Source organism: Salvelinus fontinalis, chromosome 3 (assembly GCF_029448725.1).
Source record: "Salvelinus fontinalis isolate EN_2023a chromosome 3, ASM2944872v1, whole genome shotgun sequence".
NCBI classification, from domain to species: domain Eukaryota; kingdom Metazoa; phylum Chordata; class Actinopteri; order Salmoniformes; family Salmonidae; genus Salvelinus; species Salvelinus fontinalis.
The window spans coordinates 40,832,470-40,854,122 of record NC_074667.1 but is presented as its reverse complement, the minus strand read 5'-3'; the positions used below and the strand labels follow the sequence as shown (position 1 = coordinate 40,854,122).

Sequence of the window (21,653 nt, the reverse complement as noted above, 5' to 3'; positions counted from 1 at the left end):
CTGCGTATTGGTTCAGTGTTGAGACCACTGTGCAGTGTGACTACATGAATATGCAATAATGCGTAGGTTCAAGAGGACTGGGAGACAGTGGAGGAGCAGAGGAACAGTCTCTGTTAACGAGCTCTCAGACCCACATTGCTTAACGCATGCTTGAACTAAGTCAGTAGCTCTCCACACACACTCACACACAGTCTCAAATATGAATGCTTTCTTCTCCCTGTCTCTATCTCTCTCACACATTCATGCACATAGATGTAAATTGCTTGTCAACCATGTACCCACATATGCTTTGATTACATACGCTAATGCACACACAGACGTGAACAAAGACACAAACACACTCACAGTCTGTTGTACCGTCAGATCAGTTAATGAGCTAACGCAGCAGAAAGTCAAACTGTGAGATATGAATGTGAGGCCCCTCTGTTTGTTCGACACATTCAGGGCTCACACACACACACACACACACACACACACACACACACACACACACACACACACACACACACACACACACACACACACACACACACACACACACACACACACACACACACACACACACATACATACGTACACACACATACACGCGCACGCACACACACACATACACATACGTACACACACACATACACACACATGCACACACATGCACGCATGCACGCACACGCATACACACAAACGTTCACACACTTTCTTTTCACTGAGGTTAGTGAGGCTTGGAGAGGATGAAGACATTATTGACCCTGGTGTCCAATGAGCCCGGAACACAATGCAGCTTGATGTCCTTCCTGCCAACACTGTGTGTGTGTGTGTGTGTGTGTGTGTGTGTGTGTGTGTGTGTGTGTGTGTGTGTGTGTGTGTGTGTGTGTGTGTGTGTGTGTGTGTGTGTGTGTGTGTGTGTGTGTGTGTGTGTGTGTGTGTGTGTGTCCTTGTGGTTGGGTAATGATTCTGTACTTTCTCTCTCAATCAGAGCCTTATGAAGTCAGAGAGTGAATAATTGGAAATAATTGGAAACACTCAGATGGGCTTCTGATTAGAATTCATGTAAAATCCGCGACATTTTCCTGCCCACTGACTTCGCCCTGCAGTTGTGGAGGGTTACCTCCTGTGTGTGTGTGTGTGTGTACTGCTCCTTGTTTGAGAGTGCGTGTATGTATGTGTGTATTTGTGCATTTATGTGTGTGTTTATGTGTGTGCATATGGATGCATTTCCCCAGAGCCATATATTTCCCTTTGATCTCTAATTGACCTTGAGTACATCGTGAAGGCTCAACCCGTGTTGTGGCAGGAAACTCCCACATCCAGCCACGTCAGAAAGATAAAGACATATCGTCTGACATATGATCTAAATGACATGGTATGGTATATGGTATGTATGGTGAATGATATATGGCTGTATAATTTCCCACTGTAAGGAGAGACCAAAAGCCAGCACTCTGAAATAGTCGTCCGTGGTTACAGAAATGATGTTGAAAATGAGAGAAGAAAATCTAGAGAGAGCGGGAGAGAGAGAGCGAGAGTGACAGAGTGAGGGAGAGAGAGAGAGACAGCAAGAGAGAGAGAGAGAGAGAAAAGAGGGGGTGAGAGAGAGAAAGAGCGAGAGCAAGAGAGAGCGAGAGCGAGAGAGAGAGAGAGAGAGAGAGAGAGAAAGAAAGAAAGAAAGAAAGAAAGAAAGAAAGAAAGAAAGAAAGAAAGAAAGAAAGAAAGAAAGAAAAAAAGATAGTGGTTGTGATGCCTGACCGTCAGTGTATATGTCCTCACCAAATGAAGAAGATGATAACCTCAAATCAACATGTCAGCTCTCAGTGCTGTAAAGTACTTAAGTAAAAATACTTTAAAGTACTACATAAGTAGTTTTTGGGGGTATCTGTAATTTACTATTAATATTCTTGACAACTTTTACTTTTACTTCACTACATTCCTAAAGAAAATAATGTACTTTTTACTCCATACATTTTCCCTGACACCCAAAAGTACTTGTTACATTTTGAATGTATAGCAGGACAGGTAAATAGTCTAATTCACACACACTTATCAAGAGAACATCCCTGGTCATCCCTACTGCCTCTGATCTGGCGGAATCACTAAACACATGCTTAGTTTGTGTCACGTTCTGACCATAATTCTTTTGTGTTTTCCTTGTTTTAGTGTTGGTCAGGACGTGAGCTGGGTGGGCATTCTATGTTGTGTGTCTAGTTTGTCCGTTTCTATGTATGGCCTGATATGGTTCTCAATCAGAGGCAGGTGTTAGTCATTGTCTCTGATTGGGAACCATATTTAGGTAGCTTGTTTTGTGTTGGGGTTTGTGGGTGGTTGTCTTCTGTCTTTGTGTTCTCTACACCAGATAGTACTGTTTTGGTTTAGCCACATTTGTTATTTTGTATTGTATAGTGTTCACGTTTATCGTCTTTTTAATAAACATGTTGAACACGAACTACGCTGCGTCTTGGTCCGATCCCTGCTACACCTCCTCTTCAGATGAAGAGGAGGAAGGCTGCCGTTACAGTTTGTAAATTATGTCTGAGAGTTGGCGCGTGCCACTGGCTATACGTAAATAAATACAAATTAGAAAATGTGGCCATCTGGTTTGCTTTAAAGGAATTTGAAATGATTTATACTTAAATATATTTTAGCTATTCCATTTACTTTTGATACTTAATTAAGTATATTTACAACCAAATACTTTTAGATTTTTACTCAAGTAGTATTTTACTGGGTGACTTTCACTTTTACTTGAGCCATTTTTACTTTTGCTGAAGTATCGCAATTGGGTACTTTCTTCCACCACTGTCAGCTATCAGTTTGACCCTACAAATGTAGGTTACATGTTACATGTACATTCGTCATCTCTCACGTGATTTATCATCTTCTTTTCTCTCTTCCTCCATTCGCCATGCTCTCCCTTTCTTTTTCTCTATTCTGTCTCTCTCTCTCTCTCTCTCTCTCTCTCTCTCTCTCTCTCTCTCTCTCTGTGTGTGTGTGTGTGTGTGTGTGTGTGTGTGTGTGTGTGTGTGTGGTATGCTTAGTGAACAGTGGTTCTCTGTCACTGTACAGGCCCACACAGTGTCCTCCCACTGAATGTCTGTCAGTCAGCACCTCCTCTGTTTCTTCAACTCTTATGTGCTACATCAGCACTGTCCTCTATCTGTGTCTATTCTGTCCATCAACCACAGCTTCCCCCCTCCTCTCTGTCTCTCCATCCACCATCAGCCTCCCACCTCTCCTTCTAGCTAAGAAAGGAAAAATCTGTGCATTTCATTCGATTCTTTCTCTCTCTTTGTCTTTCTGTCTTCTAAGCTACCTCCATTGCTCACCACTGTTGAGTGGGAACATCCTAACATGTCTTCAGCACTGGATCATAATGCTAGCTCATCTCTTCTGGTTCAGGGGGAGTGGTAAATGTAGTTTAGTAACCCTTGCTCGATTTTCATTATGAATATTTTAGACTGGAGAGTTTGAGGTCTTTATTTATTTAGAGATAGGCCACTATTTCTCCTTGTCTGACGCTGGGATGTGCTGAGCTTGATAAAAAAATATGATGGCCTCCGTCACTGTATAGAATACGAAACTAATGTGTGTGTGTCAAACTCACTACACACACTCCAGCCGTCCAATGGTAAAAGTGGTCCATAAACAACATCATGACCTTTAAATATAGGCAATGCAGAGATGGATAAAACGTAATGACATTTAAGATGTATTTGACAGACTCACATGTGTCTGGTCCAGGCCAATGCTCTGTTAACTGTCACAAAGAAACCATCAGGCTGACAGATGCTTTCAGGTCAGATAAGGTCAAACTGCCAGGGATGCCTTAAAATGTTTAAAGCTGCAATATGTAACTTTTTGGGCAACATGACCAAATTCAGAAATGTGAGTTATAGATCTGTCATTCTAATTGAAAGCAAGTCTAAGAAGCGGCAGATCTGTTCGATGTGCGCTATTCCCATGCTTCCCGTTCTTAAGTTTAGTTTTGCATCATTGTACATCAGCTTCAAACAGCTAAAAATACAAAATGTTTGTTTATTGAAAATATTTTTCACAGCGGTTTAGATGGTACGATGCTTCTCTACACTATACATAGCTTGTTTTGTCACATAAACTGAAATTAGGCAAACTATTCCAAATTTAGCAACCAGGAAATGGTAGAGCAATTTCTCTATATTGTTCCTTTAAAGAATTTTTTTTAAAGAAAGATTAAGAAAACTCTGACATCTTACAACTCCGACAACAGAATCAGACAATCTCTTATTCTTATTCTAGGCTTCACTTTTAACCAGAAGGCAGATAAAATAGACTAGAGTATACTATAGTTTGCCAGGATTTAATTGCTGTAAACTGCATTGCACTACCAATGCACTATTTACTACTACTGTACTAATACCTTAGCACTACTCCTACTGTAGGCTTTAAATAGGCCTGGAAATACCCTTTGTTTTAATCCAGTAACCCTAGACTACCTGACTCTGATCCTGCCTGGCTATCGTGTGTTGCACAGGCACAACCCCCCCCCCCCCCCAGAAAAAAGGTTAAACCCATAGACATAGAATAACTAGAATGTAAACGAGACATTGAACGCTGAACTTGCTGGTTTACTCTTATGGGTACACTCAATATGGCTGCCGGTCTAGAAAATAGTGGTAGTAATTATATTTCTATGGTAAAACCAGCTCTTTTCTCCATAGCATACTTCGCCCTGTAATTAAATGGTTGAGTCTATTTCAAAAGTTGGTGTTACAGACATGTTGTTGTGAACGTATATGGCAGTACTATATGGTTTATTTGTGTGGGGATTTAGATTTCAATAATGGTTTTGATGACTTGTCCGCATCCCATTGTTAAAGGCTAGGTAGCACCTGTCTGTTGTGCGTCATGTTTTTATTGGCTGTGTGTGTGCGTGTGTGCGTGTGTGCGTGTGTGCGTGTGTGTGTGTGTGCGTGTGTGCGTGTGTGCGTGTGTGTGTGTGTGTGTGTGTGTGTGTGTGTGTGTGTGTGTGTGTGTGTGTTTGATTGCATGTCCATATAATTGCATATTTGCGAGCTGGCCTGTCCATCTGTGTACATGTCATGATCAGGTTTCCATAGGTCATTAAAGTCTTATGTTGTCTGATGGTTCCCAGGCAGGTGTGTATCTTCAGTAAAAGATGGACAAATAAAACAGACCAACAGACGGGACTCTATGGTATTGTCAGGCTGGGCGTTGTACAGCCCTTTATATTCCACACCACTCTCCTTCTATGAGCGGTTTCATATTGTGTTCTCTGCCTGGGTCTGTATGTCCGATGTAAACAGAACGTAATATTAGACAAAGCTAGCCGCTCCATTCACTGTGTACAATCTCTTCCCCTGAGGAACTGAGGCCTGAGACACAGAGGCACAGTAAAGCCAGCAGCACTTCAATAAGACACTATATGAAAATAACCCAACAGGATGTATGTATGCCGCTAATGTTACCGATGTACCACATAAGAGAAGCAGCTTATTACATGAAAGACTTCACACACACACACACACACACACACACACACACACACACACACACACACACACACACACACACACACACACACACACACACACACACACACACACACACACACACACACACACACACACACACACACACACACACACGACTGACCGGGATGGTTTTGGGTTGACCTACTCCTTTCCTCTGTAACGCGTGACTCATGTGTTCCTGTCACCTCGACTCAGTAGCTGTGACCTGGGCTAAGCCCAATCAGGAGCAGAGCACTACACCCTGACAACACAACACACTGCAGTCACTGCTGGACTGGTCAACACTGACACTGACCCATGATGACACAATGAGAAAGTTGGACATACACAGGAAACACCACATTTACGCAAGGACTGATACACACAAAACTTGGGTCTGACTATTGTATTAGTGCAATGACACGACTGACTACACAGTAAATGTGAGGTGCAGTGGTTGACAGCATTCTCTCTCTCTCTCTCTCTCTCTCTCTCTCTCTCTCTCTCTCTCTCTCTCTCTCTCTCTCTCTCTCGCTCTCTCTCTCTCTCTCTCTCTCTCTCTCTCTCTCTCTCTCGCTCTCTCTCTTTCTCTCTAGTTGTTTCTGAGCTACATGGCTATACCAGCATGATGCAGTGATTGACTTGGACAACATTATCTCTCTCTCTTTAGCTGTCTGTGAGCTCAGCTGCATTGCTATCAGTGGAGGCTGCTGAGGGGAGGACTGCTTATAATAACGGCTGAAATGGAGTCGTGGAATAGTATCAACCACATGGAAACCACGTGTTTGTTGTGGTTGATACCATTCCATTGATTCCATTCCAGCCATTATTATGAGTCGTCCTCCCCTCAGCAGCCTCCACTGATGGCTATAGCTACCAGCAGATGGTAAATCGTCTGTCCATTAAGCAGCAGGTTAACATGCGGCTGTACCTCCCGTGGTCACCTTGGGCTCACCTCAAAATACGCAGTCTGTCCCCCTCCCCCACCAACACAGATCCCTCTCATTCCATTTCATCTACCCCCCCACCCTCTCCCCCCCTTTCTGTCCTCCCCTCGTTCTACTCCCTCTGTCCCAATGCTATTATCCTCTCTCTTTCTTTTCCCCTTCATCTCTCATTGCCTTACTCCCCCAATCTGTGAGTTTACCATCTCCTACTCCCCATCCCACACTATCCCATCCCTAACTCTCAATCTTATTCAGATGTGATTGTCTGCTTGGCCTGTGAATAGTGAAGGGCAGTACACATGTTTTCAGACTTTTTTTTATTTGATTCATTTTTCTGAGACTCTGCCACCTCTATGGGGATGGAGAGTAGGCAACAGAGAGGGAGTGACAGAGAAAATGAAATGCCAAGAAGGATGATTTAAGGAAGAGGGTAACCCAATCCACATAGTGCCCTGTGTAAACAGCCCTGTCTGTAACCTTGCATCTCTCCGCTTATCAAACACATCCCTCCTGATTCGCTGTCATAGACATGCTGCTGTCCTTTGGTGGCAGGTCCTTCAATGTTATGCCACCAAGATATTAGGACTATAGAAACAACCTCTTTTAAATCAAAAAGAAACAAAAAACGCTTCTTTGTTTCTCTTTGTTCATCTCTGTCTTATCTTAGCCTCTTAATCCATTCTGGTGTGTTGTGGTTTTATCTTTTATTATTATTATTAATATTATTATTATTTTTCAGCGTTTATTTGACCTCTGCTAAGGTTTCACTCTTAGCTACTTTATTGAGGAAAAATGTATTTACTATGACTGTGATATGTGGTTGTCAGTTAAATGACTAAATATGCTTGTCCTGCTACTACCTAAAACAACACATTTCACAAGCCTTTTGTTGATATTGTGTGTTGTGTTTACATTGTTCATTCTATTGTGACAGGTGTCCTTGGGTTTGGTTAAGGTGCTCCGTAAATAAGACTAACAGTCAGTCATCATTATTATCATTGTCTGTCTCAGCTGGGTAAATTAAAGGTGCTCACTCACTGAAACACCACCATCATCATCATCACAATGCCCTCTGTAGCCTAACATCACATCTCAGCAGCCAATTTGTCACTGTGTGTGTACGTGTGTCTGGGTGTGTGTGCGTGCATGAGTGATTGATTGTGCACGTGAGTGCATGTGCGAAGTGGGAGACAGAAAGAGACAGGTTAGATGTGTGGATACGAGTACTTTGTACATGTGTAGTGTACTGTAGTGTATGTGTGTGTATGTATGTATGTCTAAAAAGCAGTTGCAATTTCTGTAGAAGTAGGATGTTGTGTGGGAGAATATCAAGGTTTAATTCATGAACCCTTTGACACGTACGAGCACACGTGTGTAATCGTTCTACAGTGGTCCCTGCAGCGGAAGCTTAAACCTGTGTGATTAGAACACTTCTAGTTACGATTGACGCAACTGACAGCGTTCGAGCTGTCTACACTGCTTTGTCACAGAAACATTTAGCACAAACACAGTCTTCACAACGTTATGTCCTGAATGTGAGCAGTTCATGTTTGGATGCAGATGTTCAGACATTCACAGAAGTAGCAACCGCATAAAACAATTCTCATCCAAATCTAAAAATGTAGACTACATTAGTCCTAGCACTAACTGAGGAATGAGTGAGCTAATACAAGAAGTAATATTTAGTTAACTCTCGGCTGACAGAAACCATAATATGAATTAGCTAACAGCAATTACTATTTACAATTTATCACATGAGGGGTGAGCTCACCAGTGAACTAAATTATTTAGTAAAACTCTTTCTAAATGTCAAAAGTAATCCGACGGTGGGTAGAGTTTGTGCCGCCGCCATGTTTGTTTATCCGCGTCAACCAAAGACGGGGTGACAAGATGAGTTGGGTCTGTTGAATTCAAAGGGGGTGTGTCGTCTACCATCATTTACTTTCCATCATTCACCTCTGTTAGTTTACTCAAAGATGAGTGAACCATCCCTTCACCTCGTTTGCTATAACATCTACCCTTTTCCTAACCTTAACTTTAATCTCTCAACCTCCTATGTTAATTAGCCTAACCTGCCACGTTAATTGTTCTAACCTGCTATGTAAACAAACCATCTGTGGGGACAAATCATCAGTATCACCACATTGGCACCCAATCACATCACCCCTGACACTCACCTGGAGCCATTCAGTGTTGTTGTTTATGTATGTAGCTAGTGGCCTAAGCTGTAGCATTAGCAATGTCTTTCAAAAGACAACTCACAAATGTGGACATTTTAGGAAATTCAAAGTCTGAGTGTGAATGTGAGGAATCAGATGCTGACAGTGACAGTGATGAGCTGCTCCCCAGCCTTGTAGACATTGAGAACCCTGAAAGTGAGAACCCCTTGCCAACCGACAAAGTCCCAGGTCCCTCTGAAGAGGCTGTTGGTGATGGAGGCAGACCAACAGTGGGTGAAGTACGGAGGGTCTGCGGTAGCTGGAAAGGAAAGCAGCCATTTCACCCCTCCTGGCCTTGCTGTTGGTTTTGATAAGTCCCAGTCTGGAGTGCAAAGCCCCTTGCCATTTCCCTCTGAGGCAGAGTGCTTCAAGTGTTTTCTGACAGAGGAGCTGGTGGGAGACATAGTGGAAGAGACCAATCATTATGCCTTGGGGCTACAGGAGAAATGAAAGCCACAGGGAAGGTGGATCACCTGACGGGAGAGAGAAAGATCAAACCAGACCGGGTGCTTGACTATAATCACAAAATGGGGGCAGTGGATAAGGCGGACATGATTTTAACAGCTTTGTGGCATGCACTCAGAAAACCACCAAGTGGTATAAGAATATATTTTTCCATCTAATCAACATTGCTGTCCTCAATGGCCACATAGTTCACCGCCAGCTAACAAGGGAAATCATTACTGCACAAAAATGTAACATACAGTTCCATTATGCAATTATGTTGACAATATCTCACCCACCTCCCCACTACCTCACCCTCCTCTCCACTCACTCACCCACCTCCCCACTCCCTCATCCTCCTCTCCAATTCCTCATCCTCCCCACTCCCTCACCCACCTCCCCACTCCCTCATCCTCCCCACTACCTCATCCTCCTCTTCAATCCCTCACCCACCTCCCCACTCCCTCATCCTCCTCTCCACTCCCTCATCCTCCCCACTCCCTCACCCACCTCCCCACTCCCTCATCCTCCTCTCCACTCCCTCATTCTCCCCACTACCTCGTCCTCCTCTCCACTCCCTCATCCTCCTCTCCACTCCCTCATTCTCCCCACTACCTCATCCTCCTCTCCACTCCCTCATCCTCCCCACTACCTCATCCTCCTCTCCACTCCCTCATCCTCCCCACTACCTCATCCTTCTCTCCACTCCCTCATCCTCCCCACTACCTCATCCTCCTCTCCACTCCCTCATCCGCCCCACTCCCTCATCCTCCTCTCCACTCCCTCATCCTCCCCACTACCTCATCCTCCTCTCCACTCCCTCATCCGCCCCAGTCCCTCTCCAAACAGTATGTTGTTAGAATACAAAACCTGGCTTCAATCTTCAGCAAGAAAGATGCCCAATTCCAGTTATGAGGTCAAATTAGGTTCAATTCTCTTTGTGTGGTTTCTGAAAGTACACAATAAACAGGAATTATTAGCAATTATAATACAAGATCAGGATAAAGTAATGAAACAATATTACAATGAAGTGACATAATTACACTTGTCATGACGTTGGCAGTGGGGGTAGGTTTATGACAGTCATAAATACCTCTTTCCCCCTTTTTCTCTCTCCCTACTATAACTGATGTGACATAAGGAAACCCATGGGTTAACATAGAGATTCTGGGTAACATCAGAAGTTGGGGGAAATTAACTATATTCTGGTAGTCCGACCAACTGAACATATGCGGGGGTACTTAAGGTATATTATGTCAGTTCGGTTGCCCTCTGACACATTCTCATCAATGATAGAATGACATAAACTCTACTGTGGAAAGTCTAAACGTCAGAGGTATCGGATTCACATGGAATTGTTGTTTAATTCAAAACGTTTGAATATGACATTATTTGTGAAGAGGTGAAATGTAATTTTAGCTTCCAAATGAGAGATCTGTGCTTTCATAAGTTTTCCTCTGCTCACAGTGGTCCGCCCCTGTGAAGAGGCATGGGTTATAAACTTTGCAGGCACACCCCTCTCCCTCCACTATAAAAGCCAAGAACAAGAATATAACTTCCTGTTCCGGGTACGCTAGGATGACGATCCGATGTCAGAATGGTTCAGATAACTACAGAACTAAGCCAACATCAGCATGGACTTTGATTGTGAATGGTATGAACTTTGAACTCGTATTCACTACAGAAGTGATATCTCCTAGCCGTTGAGTTAGTAACAGCTAAATGCAGGTTAGGAAGGACAGTCCAAGTATCCCGTCTACTACACCAACGTTACTCCAACGTATCCCGTGACTACAAGAGACATTCTTCAAAGGACAGAGGACTCGGGTTGGCGACACGGTCCATCTACCACCAACCTACTGAAGCGCAGCTCAGAGTAAATATTGATTGCATTTTCCTCTTCAAATGGGCGGTAATTTAGAATGCATAAGATACTGTATTTTCGATAGTACAGCTCGCCTATGTTCAAGTCTCCCGCTCTTTCACTAGGACTCCTCCCTTTCCTTTGTGTAACAAGCTGTCATATCTATTCCGCCCGCTAGGGACGTTTTTCTGTATGACGTAATTTGTGATCAAGTTATGATTTAATTGTATATGTGTGATTCTGTGTGATTAGTTAGGTATTTAGTAAATAAATAATTAAACCCAATTTTGTATTGCTGATTCAACTTGTTAGCCAGGATTCTTGCAGATAATCAAGGACTTACAACTTTCAGATGAGACTGAATAAAATGACGATTAATGTGACTTATGGATGTAAAATCTTACTAAATCTTTAAGAGTTTATTCGAAAGATAACAGCTCTATAAATATTCTTTCGTGGTGTCCCTCTCTAGTTAATTAACATTTACATGATTAGTTCAATCAGGTAATATTAATTACGGAGAAATTATTTTATAGAATAGCATGTCATAGCAATTAATCTGGCATAGTCAAAGACACGACACACTGCTATAAAAAATAATATGTCTCATTGACAACATGACAATTATGAATGATATAAGAAACAGTAACTGAAGAGCTCCACAAGGGCTCCACAAGGAGGCAGGGCAGGGCTATGCTAAACAGGCCAAATAAATACACAGGCCAATGCAATGGTCATGCTAAGGCCAGGGCAACTTCAAAGCATACAACACAAGCCAACAGTTCTCTGACACCATTAGCATTGCTTTACAAAACGTATAGAAGAATATAGCTATGTAAGCACAATTGAGTTAAACACCATAGAGGTTATGCAATTAGTACCTTGCATGTCCGCGGTTATAAAGGAATACACACAGAACGCATTATGCTCCATACATTTATTTGTCACATGCGCCGAATACAACAGGTGTAGACCTTACAGTGAAATGCTTACTTACAAGCCCTTAACTAACAATGCAGTTTTAAGAAAAAAGAAGTGTTAAGAAAGTATTTACTAAATAAACTGAAGTAAACAATAAATAAATACAAATGAAAATGAAAAAAATAAGAAAATAGAAAAACAGCAAATATTTAAAGAGCAACAACAAAATAACACAATGTACATATGTTGTGGTACAGCAGAAATGACATACCACAATATACAGAAACTGCATTATGATAAGGTAATAAGGCAATTATTTTGATAGGAATGCACACCTGCACAATGTAAATTATTAGTAAGGAAAACAACAATGAAGGCAAAGTGGGACCCAGATGGAAAATGTGCCAGGGGGAAAGTTTGGGAAGGTTCTGTTCTGACTGAAGATGCGCAAATGTCTGCATACTTGACCTGGGGAAACACTGGGGGAGTGCTTGGGCTCTCATTGAAGAGAGAAGTTTGTCCAGCTCATGTAGCTAATCCTCACCTTACAATAGCATAGCATTTCTCAAACGTAAATTGTCCGCCACTGTGAAATGTGCTACTTCTATGTGAATTAATGAGGAAGCAGAACGCACCTCATTTCAGACTGTTGAAACATAGATAAATAGTGGGCAGCGTGCCTTGGTTTGAGGGCAGCATGGGTTAACTGCACTTTGGCTTAACAATCACATTTTTTTATTTTTTTTTATTTTTTTATTTCACCTTTATTTAACCAGGTAGGCCAGTTGAGAACAAGCTTTCATTTACAACTGCGACCTGGTCAAGATAAAGCAAAGTAGTGCGAAACAAACAAAAACACAGAGTTACACATGGAATAAACAAACTTACAGTCAATATCACAATATAAAAGTCTATATACTGTACTGTGTGTGCAAATTAAGTAAGATTAGGGAGGTAAGGCAATAAATAGACCATAGTGGCGAAATAATTACAATTTAGCAATTAAACACTGGAGTGATATATGTGCAGAAGATGAATGTGCAAGTAGAAATACTGGTGTGCAAAGGAGCAAAAAAAAAATTACAATATGGGGATGAGGTAGTTGGGTGGGCTATTTGCAGATGGGCTATGTACAAGTGCAATGATCTGTAAGCTGCTCTGACAGCTGATGCTTAAAGTTAGTGAGGGAGATATGAGTCTCCAGCTTCAGTGATTTTTGCAGTTCGTTCCAGTCATTGGCAGCAGAGAACTGGAAGGAAAGGCATCCAAAGTAGGAATTGGCTTTGGGGGTGACCAGTGAGATATACTTGCTGGAGCGCGTGCTACGGCTGGGTGCTGCTATGGTAACCAGTGAGCTGAGATAAGGCGGGGCTTTACCTAGCAAAGACTTATAGATGACCTGGAGCCAGTGGGTTTGGCGATGAATATGAAGCAAGGGCCAGCCAACGAGAGCATACAGGTTGCAGTGGTGGGTAGTATATGGGGCTTTGGTGATAAAACGGATGGCACTGTGATAGACCGCATCCAATTTTCTGAGTAGAGTTTTGGAGGCTATTTTGTAAATGACATCGCCGAAGTCAAGGATCGGTAGGATAGTCAGTTTCACGAGGGTGTGTTTGGCAGCATGAGTGAAGGATGCTTTGTTGCAAAATAGGAAGTCGATTCTAGATTTAATTTTGGATTGGAGATGCTTAATGTGAGTCTAGAAGGAGAGTTTACAGTCTAGCCAGACACCTAGGTATTTGTAGTTGTCCACATATTCTAAGCCAGAACCGTCCAGAGTAGTGATGCTAGACAGGTGTGCAGGTGCTGGCAGCGATCGGTTGAAGAGCATGCATTTAGTTTTACTTGCATTTAAGAGCAGTTGGAGGCCACGGAAGGAGTGTTGTATGGCATTGAAGCTCGTCTGGAGGTTAATTAACACAGTGTCCAAAGAAGGGCCAGAAGTATACAGAATGGTGTCGTCTGCGTAGAGGTGGATCAGAGAATCACCAGCAGCAAGAGCGACATCATTGATGTATACAGAGAAAAGAGTCGGCCCGAGATTTGAGCCCTGTGGTACCCCTATAGAGGCTGCCAGAGGTCCGGACAACAGGCCCTCTGGTTGGACACAGTGAACTCTGTCTGAGAGGTAGTTGGTGAACCAGGCGAGGCCGTCATTTGGAACAGTAACCATGTTTTCATCCAACCTTTTTATGCAAGTAAAGTACCTGTCGGATAAAACATGTCACGAAACCGCACATTTGTCAGTAAACTTTCTAAATATCTCCAAAACAAAATAGGCTAGACAAGGTGGGATCTTTTTGTGTTTGTAAAATTAATTATACGAGAAATGGCTATGGAATACTTTTATGCTAAAATATTGATATAACAACCATCATATCGAAGCAAACTTGAAGTCAAGCAATGACATGTTGTGTGGTCCTCCCAGTACGACTCAGGAAACCTTGACAATGACATGTTGTGTGGTCCTCCCAGTACGACTCAGGAAACCTTGACAATGACATGTTGTGTGGTCCTCCCAGTACGACTCAGGAAACCTTGACAATGACATGTTGTGTGGTCCTCCCAGTACGACTCAGGAAACCTTGACAATGACATGTTGTGTGGTCCTCCCAGTATGACTCAGGAAACCTTGACAATGACATGTTGTGTGGTCCTCCCAGTACGACTTAGGAAACCTTGACAATGACATGTTGTGTGGTCCTCCCAGTACGACTCAGGAAACCTTGACAATGACATGTTGTGTGGTCCTCCCAGTACGACTCAGGAAACCTTTTTTTATTTTTTTTTTATTTCACCTTTATTTAACCAGGTAGGCTAGTTGAGAACAAGTTCTCATTTGCAACTGCGACCTGGCCAAGATAAAGCATAGCAGTGTGAACAGACAACAACACAGAGTTACACATGGAGTAAACAATAAACAAGTCAATAACATGGTAGGAAAAAGAGAATCTATATACAATGTGTGCAAAAGGCATGAGGTAGGCAATAAATCGAATAATTACAATTTAGCAGATTAACACTGGAGTGATAAATCATCAGATGATCATGTGCAAGAAGAGATACTGGTGTGCAAAAGAGCAGAAAAGTAAATAAATAAAAGCAGTATGGGGGTGAGGTAGGTAAATTGGGTGGGTAGTTTACAGATGGACTATGTACAGCTGCAGCGATCGGTTAGCTGCTCGGATAGCAGATTTTTAAAGTTGTTGAGGGAGATAAAAGTCTCCAACTTCAGAGATTTTTGCAATTCGTTCCAGTCGCAGGCAGCAGAGAACTGGAAGGAAAGGCGTCCAAATGAGGTTTTGGCTTTAGGGATGATCAGTGAGATACACCTGCTGGAGCGCGTGCTACGGGTGGGTGTAGCCATCGTGACCAGTGAACTGAGATAAGGCGGCACTTTACCTAGCATAGCCTTGTAGATGACCTGGAGCCAGTGGGTCTGACGACGAACATGTAGCGAGGGCCAGCCGACTAGGGCATACAGGTCGCAGTGGTGGGTCGTATAAGGTGCTTTAGTAACAAAACGGATGGCACTGTGATAAACTGCATCCAGTTTGCTGAGTAGAGTATTGGAAGCTATTTTGTAGATGACATCGCCGAAGTCGAGGATCGGTAGGATAGTCAGTTTTACTAGGGTAAGTTTGGCGGCGTGAGTGAAGGAGGCTTTGTTCCGGAATAGAAAGCCGACTCTAGATTTGATTTTGGATTGGAGATGTTTGATATGAGTCTGGAAGGAGAGTTTGCAGTCTAGCCAGACACCTAGGTACTTATAGATGTCCACATATTCTAGGTCGGAACCGTCCAGGGTGGTGATGCTAGTCGGGCGTGCGGGTGCAGGCAGCGAACGGTTGAAAAGCATGCATTTGGTTTTACTAGCATTTAAGAGCAGTTGGAGGCCACGGAAGGAGTGTTGTATGGCATTGAAGCTCATTTGGAGGTTAGATAGCACAGTGTCCAGGGAAGGGCCGGAAGTATACAGAATGGTGTCGTCTGCGTAGAGGTGGATCAGGGAATCGCCCGCAGCAAGAGCAACATCATTGATGTATACAGAGAAAAGAGTCGGCCCGAGATTTGAGCCCTGTGGTACCCCTATAGAGGCTGCCAGAGGTCCGGACAACAGGCCCTCTGGTTGGACACAGTGAACTCTGTCTGAGAGGTAGTTGGTGAACCAGGCGAGGCCGTCATTTGGAACAGTAACCATGTTTTCATCCAACCTTTTTATGCAAGTAAAGTACCTGTCGGATAAAACATGTCACGAAACCGCACATTTGTCAGTAAACTTTCTAAATATCTCCAAAACAAAATAGGCTAGACAAGGTGGGATCTTTTTGTGTTTGTAAAATTAATTATACGAGAAATGGCTATGGAATACTTTTATGCTAAAATATTGATATAACAACCATCATATCGAAGCAAACTTGAAGTCAAGCAATGACATGTTGTGTGGTCCTCCCAGTACGACTCAGGAAACCTTGACAATGACATGTTGTGTGGTCCTCCCAGTACGACTCAGGAAACCTTGACAATGACATGTTGTGTGGTCCTCCCAGTACGACTCAGGAAACCTTGACAATGACATGTTGTGTGGTCCTCCCAGTACGACTCAGGAAACCTTGACAATGACATGTTGTGTGGTCCTCCCAGTACGACTCAGGAAACCTTGACAATGACATGTTGTGTGGTCCTCCCAGTATGACTCAGGAAACCTTGACAATGACATGTTGTGTGGTCCTCCCAGTACGACTTAGGAAACCTTGACAATGACATGTTGTGTGGTCCTCCCAGTACGACTCAGGAAACCTTGACAATGACATGTTGTGTGGTCCTCCCAGTACGACTCAGGAAACCTTTTTTTATTTTTTTTTTATTTCACCTTTATTTAACCAGGTAGGCTAGTTGAGAACAAGTTCTCATTTGCAACTGCGACCTGGCCAAGATAAAGCATAGCAGTGTGAACAGACAACAACACAGAGTTACACATGGAGTAAACAATAAACAAGTCAATAACATGGTAGGAAAAAGAGAATCTATATACAATGTGTGCAAAAGGCATGAGGTAGGCAATAAATCGAATAATTACAATTTAGCAGATTAACACTGGAGTGATAAATCATCAGATGATCATGTGCAAGAAGAGATACTGGTGTGCAAAAGAGCAGAAAAGTAAATAAATAAAAGCAGTATGGGGGTGAGGTAGGTAAATTGGGTGGGTAGTTTACAGATGGACTATGTACAGCTGCAGCGATCGGTTAGCTGCTCGGATAGCAGATTTTTAAAGTTGTTGAGGGAGATAAAAGTCTCCAACTTCAGAGATTTTTGCAATTCGTTCCAGTCGCAGGCAGCAGAGAACTGGAAGGAAAGGCGTCCAAATGAGGTTTTGGCTTTAGGGATGATCAGTGAGATACACCTGCTGGAGCGCGTGCTACGGGTGGGTGTAGCCATCGTGACCAGTGAACTGAGATAAGGCGGCACTTTACCTAGCATAGCCTTGTAGATGACCTGGAGCCAGTGGGTCTGACGACGAACATGTAGCGAGGGCCAGCCGACTAGGGCATACAGGTCGCAGTGGTGGGTCGTATAAGGTGCTTTAGTAACAAAACGGATGGCACTGTGATAAACTGCATCCAGTTTGCTGAGTAGAGTATTGGAAGCTATTTTGTAGATGACATCGCCGAAGTCGAGGATCGGTAGGATAGTCAGTTTTACTAGGGTAAGTTTGGCGGCGTGAGTGAAGGAGGCTTTGTTCCGGAATAGAAAGCCGACTCTAGATTTGATTTTGGATTGGAGATGTTTGATATGAGTCTGGAAGGAGAGTTTGCAGTCTAGCCAGACACCTAGGTACTTATAGATGTCCACATATTCTAGGTCGGAACCGTCCAGGGTGGTGATGCTAGTCGGGCGTGCGGGTGCAGGCAGCGAACGGTTGAAAAGCATGCATTTGGTTTTACTAGCATTTAAGAGCAGTTGGAGGCCACGGAAGGAGTGTTGTATGGCATTGAAGCTCATTTGGAGGTTAGATAGCACAGTGTCCAGGGAAGGGCCGGAAGTATACAGAATGGTGTCGTCTGCGTAGAGGTGGATCAGGGAATCGCCCGCAGCAAGAGCAACATCATTGATGTATACAGAGAAAAGAGTCGGCCCGAGAATTGAACCCTGCGGTACCCCCATAGAGACTGCCAGAGGACCGGACAACATGCCCTCCGATTTGACACACTGAACTCTGTCTGCAAAGTAGTTGGTGAACCAGGCAAGGCAGTCATTAGAAAAACCGAGGCTATTGAGTCTGCCGATAAGAATATGGTGATTGACAGAGTCGAAAGCCTTGGTCAGGTCGATGAAGACGGCTGCACAGTAATGTCTTTTATCGATGGCGGTTATGATATCGTTTAGTACCTTGAGCGTGGCTGAGGTGCACCCGTGACCGGCTCGGAAACCGGATTGCACAGCGGAGAAGGTACGGTGGGATTCGAGATGGTCAGTGATCTGTTTGTTGACTTGGCTTTCGAAGACCTTAGCTAGGCAGGGCAGGATGGATATAGGTCTGTAACAGTTTGGGTCCAGGGTGTCTCCCCCTTTGAAGAGGAGAATGACAGCGGCAGCTTTCCAATCCTTGGGGATCTCAGATGATACGAAGGAGAGGTTGAACAGGCTGGTAATAGGGGGTGCGACAATGGCGGCGGACAGTTTCAGAAATAGGGGGTCCAGATTGTCAAGCCCAGCTGATTTGTATGGGTCCAGGTTTTCCAGCTCTTTCAGAACATCTGCTATCTGGATATGGGTAAAGGAGAAGCTGGGGAGGCTTGGGCGAGTAGCAGCGGGGGGGGGGGGCGGGGCTGCTGGCCAAGGTTGGAGTCGCCAGGTGGAAGGCATGGCCAGCCATTGAGAAATGTTTGTTGAAGTTTTCGATTATCACGGACTTATCAGTGGTGACCGTGTTATCTAGCCTCAGTGCAGTGGGCAGCTGGGAGGAGGTGCTCTTGTTTTCCATGGACTTTACAGTATCCCAGAACTTTTTGGAGTTAGAGCTACAGGATGCAAATTTCTGCTTGAAAAAGCTGGCCTTTGCTTTCCTGACTGACTGCGTGTATTGGTTCCTGACTTCCCTGAACAGTTGCATATCACGGGGGCTCTTCGATGCTATTGCAGTTCGCCACAGGATGTTTTTGTGCTGGTCGAGGGCAGTCAGGTCTGGAGTGAACCAAGGGCTATATCTGTTCTTGGTTCTGCATTTTTGAACGGAGCATGCTTGTCTAATATGGTGAGGAAGTAACTTTTAAAGAATGACCAGGCATCCTCAACTGACGGGATGAGGTCAATATCCTTCCAGGGTACCCGGGCCAGGTCGATTAGAAAGGCCTGCTCGCAGAAGTGTTTTAGGGAGCGTTTGACAGTGATGAGGGGTGGTCGTTTGAACGTGGACCCGTGGCGGATACAGGCAATGAGGCAGTGATCGCTGAGATCTTGATTGAAGACAGCAGAGGTGTATTTGGAGGGCAAGTTGGTCAGGATAATGTCTATTAGGGTGCCCATGTTTACGGATTTAGGGTTGTACCTGGTGGGTTCCTTGATGATTTGTGTGAGATTGAGGGCATCAAGCTTAGATTGTAGGACTGCCGGGGTATTAAGCATATCCCAGTTTAGGTCACCTAACAGAACAAACTCTGAAGCTAGATGGGGAGCGATCAATTCACAGATGGTGTCCAGGGCACAGCTGGGAGCTGAGGGGGGTCGGTAGCAGGCGGCAACAGTGAGAGACTTATTTCTGGAGAGATTAATTTTTTAAATTAGAAGTTCGAACTGTTTGGGCATAGACTTGGAAAGTATGACAGAACTTTGCAGGCTATCTCTGCAGTAGATTGCAACTCCTCCCCCTTTGGCAGTTCTATCTTGACGGAAAGTGTTATAGTTGGGTATGGAAATCTCAGAGTTTTTGGTGGCCTTCCTAAGCCAGGATTCAGACACGGCAAGGACATCAGGGTTGGCAGAGTGTGCTAAAGCGGTGAGTAAGGCAAACTTAGGGAGGAGGCTTCTGATGTTGACATGCATGAGGCCAAGGCTTTTTCGATCACAGAAGTCAACAAATGAGGGTGACTGGGGACATGCAGGGCCTGGGTTTACCTCCACATCACCCGAGGAACAGAGGAGCAGTAGGATGAGGGTGCGGCTAAAGGCTATCAAAACTGGTCGCCTAGAGCGTTGGGGACAAGGAATAAAAGGAGCAGATTTATGGGCGTGGTAGAATAGATTCTGGGCATAATGTGCAGACCAGGGTATGGTGGGGCACGGGTACAGCGGAGGCAAGCCCAGGCACTGGGTGATGATAAGAGAGGTTGTATCTCTGGACATGCTGGTCTCAATGGGTGAGGTCACCGCATGTGTGGGGGGTGGGACAAAGGAGGTATCAGAGGTACGGAGAGTGGAACTACGGGGTCCATTGCAAACCAAAACAATGATAACTAGCCTGAACAACAGTATGCAAGGCATATTGATATTTGAGAGAGACATACAATAAGGCATAAAGTGATTGCAGGTCATGATTGGGAGAGCTAGCTAAAACAGCAGGTCAGATAACAGCAGCTAGTCAGCTAACACAGCAACAGAAGGTAAAAATGGCGACGACTGGGCAGAGAGGGTCGGATTAACTACACACAGATCCTGAGTTAAGGCACAGAGCCGACAGATAAAACACAAATAAACAGAATGGAGTACCGTGAATTAATGGACAGTCAAGCAGGCATAAGCTATGTAGCCAAGTGATCATAGTGTCCAGGGGGCAGCCGTAGATGGAGTAGTGAGGCCTCCACTAAGCTAGCCCGCGGCGTTTAAAGTTAGTAGCCCGGGGGGGTGGTCTGCTCAGACGGAGGGGGTCTGCTCAGACGGAGGCCGGTTGAGGGCGCAGCGGATGGGGTATTTGTCTGCAGACCAGACGTGGTCGTGTCGACAGAGAATCCAAGCCGGATGGCGGTGGCGAAAGAGAGGTTGTGAGTTGTAAAATTGTGTTTGCTAACTGGTGCTAGCTTCGTGATTCAGACAGCTAGTCATGGGTAGCAAGCTAGCAGAAGATGGAGGTCTGTTTTTAGCCACGCCGTGCAATTCCGTCGGTAGATTAGTGGGGTTCCGTGTGGTAGAGGGGACCAATCCAATTGTCAAAATAGTTATCCTGTTTGGGGTGCAAGCCCGACCTCGGACCGAAAATGACAACAGCTGCAGAGCGCGAAATTCAAAATCTATTTTTTTAAAATATTTAACTTTTACACATTAACAAGTCCAATACAGCATTTGAAAGATAAACATCTTGTCAATCCAGCCAACATGTCCGATTTTTTAAATGTTTTACAGAGAAAACACCACATATATTTATGTTAGCTCACCACCAAATACAAAAGTGGACAGACACGTATGAATTATGATTATGAAGTATGAATTATGATTGAAGTAGCATGCACAACCAACCGAAATAAACTAAAACCAACCTAAAGAGCCCAGAAAAAACGACCTCAGATGACAGTCATATAACATGTTACACAATAAATCTATGTTTTGTTCATAAAAAGTGCATATTTTAGCTATAAATCAGTTTTACATTGATGCTACCCAAAAATGCTAATACATAGCTACAGTCTGAATCCAGCCGGGAGTAGCCAGAGAAAATACATACACCAACGTCGGCTACTAATTACACCTCATAAAACATTTCAGAAAAACATATGGTGGATAACTAATGAAAGACAGATATCTTGTGAATACAGACAAC

At 43.9% G+C, this 21,653-nt stretch overlaps 1 protein-coding gene across 2 annotated transcripts in view; it reads left to right on the top strand.

Annotated features, from left to right (window-relative positions):
• LOC129848224 (zinc finger protein 385A-like) overlaps positions 1-21,653 on the top strand; it is a 96,050-nt gene that overhangs the window by 11,405 nt on the left and 62,992 nt on the right. The gene's annotated exons all lie outside the window — the stretch shown is intronic.